We start from the raw sequence: 15,762 nt of genomic DNA on the forward strand, positions 1-15,762 counted from the left end.
TACTTTAAAAGATATTGAAATGATTACATTATGGATCAGACATGCACAGCAGCCTTAAATCTGCACAGCATTATATGCAGAGAGTTTTTCATACTATAAAGAACTGGTAAAGCTAACAGCACCTTATTTAGGATTTTTATTGTAAACACATATGGCTAATTATAATGCACACCAGATTATTCTTTTCCCTTTTATTTTTGTATGAATGTTAACCAGTTAGCCAATGCCTTGTTTTGATTTGTTCCATTTACAATATTGCAGATTCCACGATACATATAAAGATTATATTACAGTAAAAGAAGCAAAAAAACATGTGAAGCACCCCAGTCCTAGATTTAACAAGCTAACGTATTTTTCAAACATATAACTTTGAAAAATAAATGTTGTTTGATCTCCATGATGAGTCAAATGAAATTCAGTGCATTTGAGATTGTATCTTTTTGCATGTGTGAAACATTAACTCAAAAGGCACTGGAATGAGCACCATCAATAGAACTAAAATTCACCTGCAGGATTAGAATAAAAAAAAATTCAAATGTTGATTGAGTTGTAAATTGAGAAAAGATGTCTTTTTATTTATTTTTTTGTCCTTTAGCAAGGCGAATTAATAGCCCATTATTAACACAGCGAAGAAAACACACAATGCTACTGAATTCAGATACCAGGTACAATAATAAAAAGAAAAGAATATAAGAAGCAAGCATTTACACAAAAAAATTTGCATTTTTTGTTCTGACACAACATGTTGCCACATAGGCCAACATCATTTTTCCAGATGGGTTTTACTCAGAAGCAAGAACCTACTTACAGTTTTAAAACACTGAATGTCATAACTATGCTAAATACAAATCAGTTCCTGCTACTAGTCCTCCAATCTTACTCAATTAATTACACTTGCTATCTATCACCCTAGATAAGAAGCAGAAGGATATCAAAAGTATAAGATAAAAAATAAAAATAAAAGCAAACCAGGATTTTTAAAAGCCTCCATAAGGATGTACTTAAATATGTATCTTCTAGATGTACTGCAAGATATGCCAGTCCTTCATCTGCATGCCTTAAAACACAGCAGTTTTCCATTTTCCATTGTCTACATTTAACAGAAACAAGTACTGGCTCTTGCTGAAGTCACAGGTAGATGAAAAAAATATCCACTTCTCTCAGTCCTGACTTTTTAAAAAAAGTAGTAACCTAGAGAACCACATCGCGTTTGAACTGAGTGGCATGACATCCAGAGTTAAATGAGTATTAAAATCCTTGTGGAGAATGAACTCTGTGGTTCCATAAATGAACCCACTGAAATTCTGTCAGGTTGAAAATGGACTATGTAAGTGTAGGGAAGTAGTGGAAATTCTGTTATCTACTCCTAAACTGGAAAGATACAGTGATATTAATTAAAGGAAGTGGGATTCTCTCAGGAATTAAAGTTGCTAGAGCAACATCAACTTTCTGAACTTACTCAGATAATGAGAGACAAATTGCCCAATAATAGCCAGTATTTTAAGACACCATGATGTTCATACAATCATAGAATCAGCTGGGTTGGAAGGGACCTCTGAGATCATCAAGTCCAACTCTTGATCCCCTACTGCCATGGTTTACTAGACCATGGCACAACCATGTTGGTAGTGCATACAAAGTAAGGGAAGAATGAGGCGGCACTAAGGAAAACTGCGATCATCTTCTGAGCTATCACATCATACAATGCCATAAAACAGACACTTGAAAGATGAGTCAATGTGTGTATCTTCAAGTTTAACAGTACTTTGAAGACTGAAATATTAAAGTTTTTCCTTATAATTTACCTGACTATAAACTGCCTTAGTAGCCCATTCTTAAAACTACATTCCTTACTTTCAATAGAATGCAAATTAACCTTTAGTTTTTAATATTCACATATTAACATATAATAATAATATCTGTTTTAACATATTTTTCCCTGAAATACTTTAAAATAGCTTTTTCATGTGATCTCTCCTAAACCAGAAAAGTAGTAATGAGAATCTCTTACAGAACCCATGATTTGTTCTATCATCATTACCACACGTATCAGCATATTGCACGTTTCTGGGTAAATCCAGTCCTTACAAAGAAAAAAAAAAGAGTTTGGCAATGAAATGACAGCTATAGGGTTATCTCTGTCAACCAAGAAATCACAGATCTCCTTTCACCATGCTCTTCTGCACTGATTTATGAGCTCTGTGTAAAGCCCAGTCAAACAAAGTTACAGTAACACAGTGAACTCCCAAGAGGCAGCACTGTTGAACCCTGCAGACCTTCACAAGAACTGTTTTTTAAGGTTCTGTACAGTTGGTGTCAGATTGAATACATATGGGATAGATTTAGACCAAGTTCATTTCCAGCAGAGCTGTCCAACTGTTAACACTTATTGAAAATCATTCTTATCCTTGAGATAACAGTGACTTATTTATCGTTTTCTAATATATAGAGATCCATGAAAGGGATTACAATTCTGTGACAATTAGGAGGAAAAAAAAGGAAAAGGAAATCCTCAAAGTGAATGGCAAACTGAGAATGTAAACTAAAAAACTGTTTATAAGTTTCCTCTAAGGGCTGTTCACTATTTTCCCTATGAGTGTACTTTGTTGGAGATGTCATTAACTTTAATAAAATGAAAAAAATCATGAAGATGCTGATGTTTTATATTCCCTGTAAGCTAAGAAGGATGAAATCTGACTGCTGTCCTCCCTGAGAACAAATAGCAGCACAGAAAAACATCAAAGTTCAAAGAAGCAAATCAGCTGTACCTGATACAAGGCTGTAGTACTGCTACTTAAACACTGAACAGTACCACACAGTCTTGCATTATCAAGACCTTTCTTTATTCATTCTGAAGTGTATCTTACTACAACTAGTGACCAGTTTGTATAATTTAATCCATAGTGTAGAACTTCTTTCTCCTGTCTTATTTTCTTGCTTATTAATGGGCAGAGGAGAAAAATAGCATTGCAAGTACAGTCACTATTAATATGTACAGTTAAGGCAAAAATAGAAAAATCTAGCATATGAAAAAGAAACAGAGGGAGCTTGTAGAAATTTTTGGATCTCAATAATTGTACACTGACCTAGCTAGTAATTAATTCTTAAATTAGTACTTCAGAATTTTGAAACAATTCATGTGCTTGAGTTAATGTTGAGTTGGTATTTTGGTCTGGATTGGTTTTATTTTATTTTTTTTTAATTCTGTTCAAAAATGTTCAGCCTTGGAAAGATATGAAAATATGATGTCTGAATTAAGCAAATTACCTTATAAAGGGAGATGTGTAAGTATAAGGAGATGTTCCAGTTTGAGTTTTGTTGAAATTTGTTCTTGAGGTAGAGTTACTCCCTAAGCTGGTATTGAGTGTCTGGAAAAGAAAGCAGCCTAAAGAAGAGTGTGCCTGGGCTGCTTTTTTTTCTTCTCTTTTTCCATAGCAGGTGTGAATGAAGATAAAAATGGCTTCTCTTTCAAATAAACCCAGATTTTACAGCTATGATTTTTTTTTCTTCACTCTAAAAAGCAGTCTACGAGACATTTAAGTGCTTGCTATAACTATTAGGACATGAATATCTGAAGAGTAATGAGATGTCCTGCTCTTAAGGGGAAGGGAACACCCAAGATTCCTAGATGCTGGTTACAGAAGCCAGAGGATTGGCAAAAGCTTACAAAGTTCTATTAGTTAACACAGTTGGTGTGGAAATTGGTATGCTGGTTCCTGATCTCCTATATGAACACATGGCAGCTGATTTTAGATAAAAGGGTAGGGTGGAAGGGAAGAGAGAAAGAGATGCTTTTGGGCTCTTTAGTGATCTTGATCCCCTCACACAGTCCATACCCATTTCTCGATCTCATTCCGGTGCTTGCACTGGTCTGTGTCCTGCTTGTCTCCAACAGCCAGAACAAGGATGTCCATCCCTGGAAAATGCTGCCCTACCTCAAAATATGGCCCCCTTCTCCAGCCACATCCTGTTTCTTCTCATGGCATGCTATTACCAACAATCCTTGGCCATTATTGGCCCCACAGCCATCTGGCTATCAGTGTTTGAGACATACATGCTAGCCCTTTCTCTTCTGGGTTTCTACAGCCTTCACAAACTTTGTTGTCCTTCTTTGGATACACTCCAGCACCTCATGTCTTTCTTGTAATCTTATTTCAGTTTTATTGAGGTGGTGTAACTATTAAAAAATCAGAGGAACAGGTATTAGAGAGTATGTTAATATCCCTTGGTAGGGAGTTTCAAGAAGAGCAACATCCTGTCCCTTCTTTATGTGGAAAACATTATTATTTATGAGTTTTCAGACTTTTATTTTTATTTTTCCATTTTTAAGATCATAATTCTCTGTGTCCTTGAAAATCAATTTGAACTTTGTTGACTGCACTACTCCAAAGAGATGTCTTTCCAAACACTTTTAGTGCTGTAAAACTTAAAACCAAAAAGAACAAGTCATTAGAAACAGATTGAGAGTAAAGATGGGAGAGAGCCAGAAATTAAAGCCCCTGACCTGATATATAGCTGATCACAGTCAGCAGTTCTTGAGCTAGTCATAAAAATATTAATCCAAAAGATTTTTTTTCCTGTGTATTAAGTAACTCTTCATTTTATGTACCATGGTTATTTTGAATTCTAATACAGCTCAGCTATGAAAACATCACCTGTTTCTTTTTAAAACTAAAGATTGCCTGAATCTCAGGGTGGGGCACCGAGCTGAACAGAAAGTCATGGGCTGGTAGGCAGGAGGAGAGATAGAAAAGAAGTTGAATCCAGCATTTTGATTGAGATTGTTAATATCCATTAGCATGGAGCTAAATTCAAATGTCCCAAAGAGTAAGAAGAAGAGGAAGATATTTTGATACAGGGGGAAACTAAGTCCAGAGAGGTGGGAGAAAGAGGTTGCTTCCCATAAATTTGAATAAAAGCTTTGAAATCAAAAGTTCTTATTTAAGTGCAAAGCATACATAAAAATATCTTCGCTCTGTCTGGCTTAGTCTGCATCTTATGGGAATTCACTTTGCACCATGGACCAGGATCCTAATACTTTCTGTGTTTCTGGAAACCTCTTTCACAGATATCACAAGAAATCATCTGACCAGAAGTGGGCATCTGAGTGTGGTGTCCTACAGCCTTTCTAGGGTGGCATTCAATACTGTTGATAATAGTTGGAGTTAAATAAATTAATTGTCCCCTGAAACTGTTGATTTCTGTACAATATCCATAGAAAACAAGAACCAAGTTCAGATGTTAATGAGCTGTAGACATATCAGGTTAAGTAGGACAATTAGTATTAACACAAATTTTATTTCCAATTATTTGCTTTATGAAAATTAACTGTTACTTGTTTGGTAATTTGAAAAATACTGTACAAGGAATACTCCAGGGTGATATTGTTCTAAAGTCAAGCACTTTGCTTACATTTTATTGCTATATCACAAAGAATATTCATTTTAACCATGGAAGTTACTGACCTTTTTCATTTTTTAGCATTTCTGAGACACTCAAAGTGTTGGTAATTAGAACAACAAAATACATTTTAATTTTTATATTGGATTGTGATTTGCAATCAGTCTAAAACTGTGATTGCAGGTGTCATAGGTTTACTTGTCCTAAAAAAAAAAAACAAAGGGGAATTCTTTTTTTTTTCCTTTCCCCTGCATTGCTGTAAAAGAAAGATGTTTAATGGGGGAGGGTAGTTTGCCTTGGGTGATTGACCCACACAAAAGAACTAACCAGCAGATCCGTATTCCAAGCCGATGGCCCTCTGAAGACTGTGGGGAGGGGTGATGAGTTGTTTTTTCTCTCTTCTGGGAAACAGGAGGCACTTCACTTTTGCCCTAACTCAGGGAAGGTGTGTCTTGGAGGGGTCCAAGGTCCACTTTGTTTTCGGCCTGGTCACCTAGTGCTTCTGGCCCCAGTTTGCCTCCACTTTCCTGTGCCCTGTTCTGTTCTGCCCCCAGCCCAGACCTGCTCAGATTTCATCGCAGAGGTTTGACCCTCCTGCAGAGGAACCCTTTGGGGACGAGGTTGCCCTTTCCCTCCTCCGCTCCCGTGTGTTCATCGACAAAGTGGGGGAAAATCCCGGTCACAGCCAGCTGCAGATAGTGTGAGTTTCGTGGGAAGAGCCCCCTTTACCACGGCCCCAGGGTAAAAGGAATAGGGACACGACACTGCACAAAAGGGGTTCTGACACAGTAGAAGGTCAGGGTGAAATGGCCAGTTTATTAGGGAAAACAAGAACTTATATAAGGTTTGGGTAAAGGGAGGTCTGATTACTGGGGTGGAGCATGGGATTGACAACTCAGGGTGAAACAGGATTGGGGAATAAGGAAAAGATGGGTGGAATTTATGAGTATCCAGGGGAAAGGACCAACGAGAGCTCACTCTGCACTGCGGCACCCATCAGCCAATCAGTGGGAGATGAGCAGGAAAACCAGGGGAGAACAAGGGAGTAAACAACTTCTGTCGGGAAAACGTGAGGGCAAGCCCTGAACAATATAAACCAAGGGCATTAACATGGGGGTACACTGAACATAGTATAAAACTGGTGATAAACCGAGGAATAACATGGGAGTTCATGGATTAATAGTCTTTACAGGCCCCATATAAGTCCAGGCCTTAAATCTTTCCCAATCACTTAGGTGATCCTCATAACTCATCCTTCTTAGCAAAACACTTCAGTCTCATTAAACTGAGACAGCAGGAAATTTTAAAATGGAATCTTTTTAACATTATAATTAATTTATCAATAATTTTATGAAATTTAGCAGGAAGAGCTTTGTGTTTTCCAAGCTATAAGTATCTAAGTATCTAGATATACTTATAAATTACATTTATAAGTATCTAAATTATAAATTTTTGTCCTTTTTTTTTTTTTTTTTTTGCTATGGAGTGTATGCAGTGATACTTCTATGAAAATTACTACAGGTTTCTGAGCTGTAGTGCCATTATGCAGAAAGGGCATTATTATTATCTGTGCTGACAAAAATTAGCAATATGTACACAAACACACATTCTTTATGATGTAATTATTCTATATAAGACCTGTATTGGTTACAGGAGGCATGGCTGCAGCCTGGACAGAAAGACAGGACACATCTTTAAATCATTATGGAGTTAACTCCTTGAACTGTCAAAAGATCATCTGGAGGACCACCAAGGTCTGGTGTTGAAAAGATTTGAGAGATCATAACAGAATCAGATTTTTGACTGCTCCAAGCTTTGAAGTTTTCTAGTGGTCTCTGGCAATTAATCCCATCATATTTATCATCATGAAGCACAGTAACTTACAGGACTAGATTTAAACTCAATTATTCTTTTTGAGTAAAAACTTTAGGTGCAGGTAGGGGAACATGTTATCTTTCCTTATTAAAAATTTAATGCTTCTAGTGAACATTTTAAAGTGCCAAAAACTTACCCTGACTTAGTGTTTAATTGCATTTAAATGCATTTACACATTATGGAATTAGAAGTCTGACTTTGCAGGGAGGGTTTCTTTGATGCACAGTGGACAGTAGATTTTTTTTACTGCATGCTGGACTACAATGTGAACATTTTTACAGTGAGTAAAAGACAATTACTAGTGTCAGTCCAGAGAAAAATGTTCTTAGTTTAATTCCTAGGTCCAGCTGTTGCTCTTGGTCACACCCAGACAACCTCTGGAGGCAGTTGCAGGAGTACTTTCGACCTGAGGAGCTGGCCTTTCACTCCCAGATGGATGAGCTCACCCAGCAGCAAAGTCTGGCCTTTCACCAGCAGCACACAAAATTGGGAACACAGGCAAAATGTTCAGTGTGGATCTTGTAAGACTGAAGCTCACCTCTGTTCTTAAGGTTTAAGGAAAGGCAGAGGTTTAACAAAACCTGTCAGCTGATTAACCCTTCTAAAGCAACAATATATTTTACCTTCAAGGCTGAGCCAGTTCCTAGTTTTTGGGTCCTGCTTACATGGAAAAAAAACCCCCAAAACCAGCAATAGGCAGGACTTGATTTACATTTACTGTTTTAGGTTATTTACTCATTAATTAATTAATTAATTGATTAGATGTGTGCCACATCCTGCCCGCCAGTTCTAAACTAGAAGGGAGCCCAGGGGGTGAGCAGGGGACCAATGGTGTTCAACATTTGCATTAATGAAAAATGTGAGTTACATTCTTCTCACTAGTGTCCAATGACAGAATAAGAGTCAACAACATAAATTGAAATCCCATTTGAAGAAGAAAAATCAATATTTTTTTTTTTTTTATTGTAAAGGTGATCAACTATTGAATCAGGTTCCTCAGAGGGATTGTAGAGTCTCCATGCTTGGAGATATTCAAAACCCAACTGGACATGGCCCTGGAGAAGCTGCTTTAGCTGACCTTACTTGAACAGGGCGATTGGACTAGACTTCCTCAAAGGGTCCCTTTCAATCTAGGATATCATGTTGTTCAGTGAATATGTGTGCATGTAAATATGAGTATACACACACACACACACACATACACACACACACACACATTGTGAATGTAAAAATATCAAACCTATGTATTTCCCAAGAACTAACATGTCTTTATGTACTATAAACACAGGATGGGAAGAAGTTTTAAACTGAGTTAGACTATTTTGAATATGTCAATTTACAGGAACAGAAAGACTTCATGGAACATCATATGCAAAAGCCGGCTGCTCTAGCCAAGTGAAGTCCCAGAAGGAGAAGGTGACATACAAATGTAATCTCACATCCACACCCACCCAATCTTTTCACAATATGGAACATATTTTGTTTGCATCTGTCATAGCTACTCTATGTTAACTTTTTTCATAGCAAGTAATATGAACCATTGCCTTGAGCTGATTATTGATTGTGGTCAAACTTCCTGCTACTGTTTGCAAACTGAAATCAAACAGGAAAAGCTGAGTCCTCTTTAGACATATATACAAACATATCTATGTGCACACTTTCAGGAAGACTAAATTGCAAATGAGTTCTAAGTGAAGACCACCTCTAATTTAACACAAATCCATCTTGCCTCTGAAACATCTTCTCCAGTCTATAAGTATTTGTGTTAACTTAATCCTTCCTCAGACAGCTTTTTCACACATTTGTTTGAAAACCTCAAAACCAACAAGATATGTAAGACCTCAAGTCTCAGAGCTACAAGCTCAGCAAAGGGTTTTACTTTAAAAAATATAAAAGATTCCAAACATATCTGCCCTCTGGATTATCAGAAGAGCTTTCAGCTCTTTTAAAACCCTAAGAGAGAGTACAAAGTATTTCTTTAGTTCTCTGCAACCCAGTTATATGTATAATCAGATAGAACTGATAGCCAAAGGTCATCTGGATATAGTTCTAGACAACTTGGACTAGCTGGCCCTGCTTGAGCAGGTGGACTGAACCATATGATCCCTAGGGGGTCCCTTCCAACCTCAACCCCTCTGTGCTTCTGTGATTTTGTGTCTGCCACAGTTAGTAATTTCTTTTCTGCAGTTTCCTGCCTTGTTACAAACTTTTTCCAGATTCTGCCTGAAATGAAGGGAAGAAAATTACACCATTGAAAGGCAAGTAAATTACGCTATTGAAAAGCTGATTTTAGAGGGTGAACTTGATTGTTCACTGATTCCGTGGAGACAAGGGAAATAACATGTGGCTCTTAAAGAAAATCAATGAAAAGGTTCACCATTCTATCAAGAAGAGAGAATGGACAGACAAAGACAGGTGGAGCAGTCAGTAAAAAGAATGACTTTGTCTTCCTTTTTTTGTTTCTCTGAAGAAGTGGTGAAAGTAGACATACATGTCACTAAAGAGAAAAAAATTGAGCCAAAAAAAACACCTAAGAAAAACTCCACCTTGTGTATCATATCCAACAGTTACTTGGGCTAACATCTAGCACCTGGCTGCGTGAATGATCACAAGTAAATAAATGCCTCTGTTCAACTCTCTTGAAGTACACAAACTCGAACTGGCTTGAGACCTGAAATACACTAATTGTAAAGTTTTCTTAATTTATCTTTCATTGTGATGGATTACAGAAGTATTAGTTTTGGACATTGCTTTATTTTTACTCCATACTGTGTCACTTCTACATAAAGAATAGAAACTCCATAATAACTCTCTCCATATTAAATATTCCACTTCAATCAAGGACTCTCTTAACTTGTCAAAGGAATCAGCTTTGGGTGACTGGAAAAGGTGACTGGAACCAAGCTAACAGCACATCACTTATTGGGAGTGGAAGAATGTTGTCAGCTTAATAGAAAATTGAGAAATGAAGGAACTTTTTCCACAATTCTGAGGGAAGATTTTTGGTGTAATCACGACCATGTGTCTTGCATGTCCCACTTTGTCATCGCCAAATATGATTGCAGCACATCATGAGGCTGCAATTAATTGAAAACATTTCCACTGACCCATTCTAAAAGTTTCACTCTTTTAGTAATTAACATTGCTTTTAACTTCAAACATTTTTTATTATGGAATATCTGATCTTCAAAGTGCTAGTACATCAATAAAACTTTTCCAGCAAATTTGTTTTACAAACTATTGGCTTTGTATGTCCAGATCATGTTTTTCTCTTTCTTTTACACAGCTAAAGCAATTCCTAATTGTCCACAGACGTAAGATCTTCTGTGAGCCTACTATTCCACATGCCAATTTAATCTAATTCTGTTGTGCAAAGTATCTGGTCTCACACTTTTGGCACAGTCAGATTTCCTAGGTTTTCATTCCACCATTGATAGTGTTATGGTAGCTGCCATGTTCACAAAGCCTTTTCCACACACGTTGTTCCAGTGTCCACCTTTGCATTCACATTTGGAGTTAATAAATGAAACAAAGGCTTATTTGCTCTTTAATTTATAGAGTTAAATATTTACTTTATTCATCTATTTTGAAAATGTATCTTAGACATATTCCTCCAGCATTTCCCATCCTCCTTTTTTTTTTTTCACTCCCCCATTTATTTTGGAAGCTTTTCTTTTCCATATTGTTATCTTTCTCAATCCAAATCTCTTAATCCTCACTCAAGCACTCACTGCTGAGCACCAAAATATTGCTTTGGAAAATTAGGACATGACCTTTCCTTCCTCTCCCTTCTTTGAGTGCCTTTGTTTGGCACAACATTTTGCTACAATAAGCAGTCACATCACTCTCTCTATATACATACATATATATATACACATATATATATACACACACATATATATGGCACTTCTATAATTTTCCCACTTAAATGATTCTGAGATTAAATGAATGCCTGGGCTCAATATTAAAAGAATTGCTGTCAGAGAGAGACAGTCAGGCACAGTGTGGTCATGAACATGTTTAATAGCCTTATGTCCATGCAGTTTTGAAATCACACTCATGTCCACGCACATAATAGTCCTTGACATGGGACATATATAGACATGACCAAACAAATTGGCCTGTGGAAAGGAAGTATTCACCTTAGACTACAGGTTGTTCATGATTGCTGACACTCACAGCATGGTTAGGAGAGTATGACAGATGGGATCCAGAGCAGGTCTACCTTGAGAAAGAACAACCTCTCTCAGTGATTTCTGATTATAAAACAAAAATAAACAACATCCCTCATAATTTTTCATGTTTTTAAATTGAAGAAGCATTAAGATAAGCTGAAGTAGGCAATATTGCATTGTCAGTGAAGAATTCAGAGAATAAAATTAATATTTTAAGAATCCAAGAAATCACCTCAAAACAGTCCTGATTGTAAGAAAAGGCAGCTAATAAACTATCACATTGCTAATCAAAATTATCTACATACCAAGCATGTCAAATCCAATTATTTTAGATATTATTTTGTTATTTATTACAAAAATCTTATTTTTTATTCCTTTTTTTTTTTACTCTTGTACTCAGTATCTAACTAATGTACATTCACAGGCATGTTTTCATCTAACTCAGAAAGGTTTTCCTGTCCTTTTTGGTTTTTTTTTGGTTTGTTTTTTTTTTTTTTTGTACAGCATTCATGCTATTGATTCAATCAAGGATTATAGACAATATGAGACCATTATGGTCTTTTCATCTGACGTCACCAGATATATATTTTTCCCTAATAATTCCTAAAGTGAAACACCTCTCAGCCACAGCAATCAATTCACAGCATTAATCTTTAACATTTACTGTCTGCTGATATTTATAATCAGGGCTCTGAAAAGTATATGAGAAGTCAAGATATGGTGATTTTTGCAGAAGGAAAACTTATATTTTATTGGGGTTTTTGATTTTTTTTTTTTTAGGTTTTAGAAGAAACAGAAGTTTTTTCAGATACTTGTTGACAAAATAAAAAGAAAACATAAAAGTTCAGAATCTTTAGGTAAATTGAGTGCGACATTTACAGGAAAACATAAAAAAATATTTTTAAACTTTTAATAATTGGAATAATGACTAATGTTTTTGTGAGTATTCACATGAAGACAATTCTTTGTTTGCTGGTGATCTTTGAAAGAGAGCACTGATCTTTGGCAGAAGCTAGGAATTTATTGCTTTAACATTCTCAATTGAGCATGAATCACCCTTGCATTAAAAAAAAGAAAATAATTCTATCTCGTCTTTTCTTAAAACACATTTTATTAAGTAATATGGAAACAAAAGCACTGAGATAATTATATGATGAATGTTTTCTGGCTGCACTATATGCCCTACAATACCTTGGAGAGACATTCTTATAACCACCACACCTCTGTTTTTGCATTTTGGCTCACAAAAATTTTATATGTGAAGGCAGGATGTGCTAAACTGTAACAGACTGAACTTAGGAGTTTGTTCAGAGCTGATTTCACTCCTGCCTCTCAGAAAAATTCCCTAAGAGACTTGTCAGGTGAGGGTGCATTAGGACAGATTAAATCTTTGCATGTTTCACTGAGTTTTGCAAGCCAAAATTCCTATTACTTGTCTTGATTTGGCAGGAAAAATCATAGGAATTACATCTTTAAAAATGAGCTTCTATAAACCTTCTGTCAAACTAAAAGCTGCTCAAGAAGCATTCAACACCTAGATAATTTTGATTAGCAGTGTGATACTTTATAACCTACATTTTCTTTCAATCATGACTCTTTGGGGGTGAATTCTTTGAGCATACTGACCCCTATATTTGTGGGATTGCACAAGAACCACAAAGTGTGTCTTGAAAATAAACTACAGAATCACAGACATGTTGAAGAAGACCTAGTCCTATTTGAATTTCAAGAGGGACTATCAGTAACAATACTAAAGCAGGTCAGCTATGGCTTTGCATAGTCACATCTTGAAAATCTCCAAGAGTTCCCAACCTCCCTGGGTGACTTGTTCCCAGTGAAATATTCCTGATGCCCAGTCTGAATCTTCCAAGTTGTAGTCTGTGGGCCTTGTTATAAGCTCTGACAGTAGTGAGATAATTTGGTTCCATTATCTTTCTATTAGCCTTCGAAGTCATGTGTTTAGATGGCCACTTAGTTTCATCTACACCAGATTAAACAAACACATTTACCTCAGCTTCTCCTTACAGGTCATGTGCAGTTGGTGCTCAACATCTTTGTAGCTCTGCATTGAACCCTCTCCAGTTTTTTGGCATCCTTCTGGAATAAGGGGTCCCAGGACCAGGCACCCTATTCTAGCAGCAGTCTTGTCATGACTAAGAGTAATAATTTCACTGCTTACCACACTCCTTTCAATGTAGTCCAGTATGCAACTCACATGACTTGTGATGTGTTTATTCTTTTGTCATTTGTGCATTTACCGCCTCCACACACCACTTCAGTACTTTTCAGCAGGGTTGCTACATTCCTGTGTCCTGATGAGTGGTGTTATTCTGTCTCAGGTGAGGAGCTTTGCAATCTTTTGTGTTGAACTTCATAAGGTTTATGTTGATTCAGTCCTCAAAGTCCCTGTGGTTCAAGCACCTATTACTGTAATTGGGCACCACAGAAACTTTCACTGAGGGTGCAGTCTAAATTATGTGTGTGGGCGACACACATCAATCAATACTTGCCATCACTGACATGTCTTTGAGTAATAGCTTTTTGTACCCAATAGTCCATCTAATTGATGTTTAATATTTTATCACTGTTTTTGCCTGCCAATACCTAAGAAGTGATCATGAAAACATGTTCCAAATGGTTTAATAAGTAGAAGGTAAGCTAAGAGAATAGTTTTCTGGGGTTCATGTCCAAAATTGACAAGTTTTAATACTAATTGTGATTTTGAAGAATAACTGGATAATTGAACATGTGTGCAGTACTGTTTGATCAGCAGCATTTTCTTGGGACCCAGAGAAGGAGGAAAGTCTCTGCAGTTCTGTGGAAGAAAGATGTTGTGCTAGATGACCTAGTCTTCTAATGGAAGGAGAAGGTCATGGCATATTCGTGTATTTGGATTGTTCCTGGGAAAGACAGCATATTGATTCTTTTCCTCCATTCCTAGTGTGAATAAGATAGGAGACTCTTAAGCAAATTTGCCCATCAAATGGCACCACCCTTCCCCCCAAAGAAACCAAATCTCAGTATATATTCTGTAAAAATAAATCTATCATTACATTATATTTGAGGAAATTATATGTGAGGTAACCAACTAATACAGAATGAATGAAACATCAGGAAAATTAAATGCTTTCAAATCAATGTGTGGTATTGCAGCACAGTGAACTCACCAAGCTTGCACAGGTGAGGGACATCACACAGCAGTGCCAAAAGCTCCAGGCAATGTTTATGTTCCTAAAGATCTCATTTTCTATTTCCTGCAACTTCTCCTAAGCAACAAGCCTTTATCACAAAGCTAGCTGTGGAGAAGAAGCTTCATGGAATGTTTCTTAATGAATGGCAGCAAATAATATTCTGGGTCTGACATTTAGGTCCTGACACAGAATTAGAATTTCTGTCTCATCAGAAATAGGATTCAGTGGCAGTTTTGGCTTACTAAAGGTTAACAATTATGTACTTTGATCTTTACGTATGAAACATTTAAATACATACTGTGTTTCAACAGAAGTTTAAAAGCATGTTTAATCCTATGTCTCTTCCTGTTAACCCAATACCAAAAATCCTCCTTCCATTTCACAGGACAGAGCAGAGAGTGAACTTGTTTGAGCCTTTCTTATTACTACTGCTTGCAACTCCAAAAAGCCTTATGATTTAGAGTGCATTTCATAGTCCAGACTAATGATAGACAGATGGAGATCTTCTAAAGGAAAAATAGCCAGAGGAGCAAGGAAAATTATAGGCTACAAACAATCCCAGCTTTGTTCTGGAAGAAAAGAACCTCACCCACATGAGGTATTAGGCTCTGTATGAGAAAACAGCAGATTGCCTACACCTCATATGTGTGTGCATACATATGTCACTTCTTAAAAAACAGGTCACAAGAAAAATAAGATATCATATTTAACACATTAACACCACATGCCATTTCAGACAGTGAGATAAGATAGCATGGTGAGTAGGCCTAACTGTTGGTATTTAAACTATTAATCATAACTTCTCCTTTCTGGCAGCATGGGGGAAAAAGTCTGCATAGTTAACATATTTCTCATACATATTCTAGCCTGTACTTCTGCACTGTAAATTAGCTACCTTTCCAATACCTTGATTTGATCCACCGTGTCTTTTAATTTCGTTGTGGATTACAGTAATCAATGGCAGCTGCAAACAGAAACATTATTTTCATTATTTCAGATCAAACTGAAAACAAACTTTAGGCTGTATGTCATGGAATAAATTAAATCTCTTGCATTTCAGATGCATTCTAAACATGATACATCAATCATACCCTCTATGTATTGTGGGCCTCTTTTCCACC

The sequence above is a fragment of the Manacus candei genome, unplaced genomic scaffold (genome assembly GCF_025592945.1).
Source record: "Manacus candei isolate 608988 ecotype Guabito, Panama unplaced genomic scaffold, ASM2559294v1 h1tg000160l, whole genome shotgun sequence".
Classification (NCBI taxonomy): Eukaryota; Metazoa; Chordata; class Aves; order Passeriformes; family Pipridae; genus Manacus; species Manacus candei.